Source organism: Chenopodium album, chromosome 8 (assembly GCF_948465745.1).
Source record: "Chenopodium album chromosome 8, dcCheAlbu1.1, whole genome shotgun sequence".
NCBI classification, from domain to species: Eukaryota; Viridiplantae; Streptophyta; class Magnoliopsida; order Caryophyllales; family Amaranthaceae; genus Chenopodium; species Chenopodium album.
The window spans coordinates 36,711,554-36,712,283 of record NC_137841.1 but is presented as its reverse complement, the minus strand read 5'-3'; the positions used below and the strand labels follow the sequence as shown (position 1 = coordinate 36,712,283).

General features: G+C 45.1%; 1 non-coding gene across 1 annotated transcript; it reads left to right on the top strand.

The window, feature by feature from the left end:
* Positions 1-366: 366 nt before the first annotated feature.
* On the top strand, positions 367-472 carry LOC145557033 (small nucleolar RNA R71). Its single transcript, XR_014092114.1, has one exon. It is a non-coding gene; the product is annotated as a small nucleolar RNA R71 (small nucleolar RNA).
* The last annotated feature ends 258 nt before the right edge of the window (positions 473-730 follow it).

The following is a 730-nucleotide window of genomic DNA, read 5'->3' as shown; positions in this document are numbered from 1 at the left end:
ATTGTATTGTAATAAGAGGGGGAGGAAGTATCCATACCATTGCCTCCCTTGGTTGAAGGGGAGATATTACCATGAGGGTTGGACCTTTCTTTCATCAATTCATCCATTTGCTTGGTCATTTTGGAGATTTGGGTAGAAAGGTTGTTGATTGCGTTGGCTTGCTCCAATGCATAAACGCCCTTGCTAGAAGTAGCATCCCTTTCTCCTTCGTACCAATCATCATAGTGCTTTGCGGCTTCCTCTATAATACACTCCACTTCATGCTCTCCTTTGTTCATAATTGGACCACCGGCCGCGGCGTCTAGGCTTGTTCTTCCTTGAGGTGTGAGACCTCCATAGAAAGTGTGAATGAGTTGATACTTGGGTATCCCATGGTGTGGGCATTGACATTGAAGCTCTTTGTATCGTTCCCATGCCGCACTTAGAGACTCACCACTCTTTTGGCGAAAACCTTGAATCAAAGACCGAGCCTCGGCGGTCTTCCTATGGTTATAAAACCTCCTCAAGAAAGCCGTAGTCACTTGGTCCCATGTCGTGAGAGAATTAGGGGGCACCTCCTTCTCTAGCCATTCTAGACCTCTCCCAATTAGCAAAAATGGAAACATTTTGAGGCGAATATATTCTTGAGTCACGCCATTGGCCTTTATTGTGTCACAATATTTCTCAAACTCTTTTAGGTGCTCATGAGGACTCTCAAACTTTCCACCCGAGAATTGTTTCCTCTCAATCA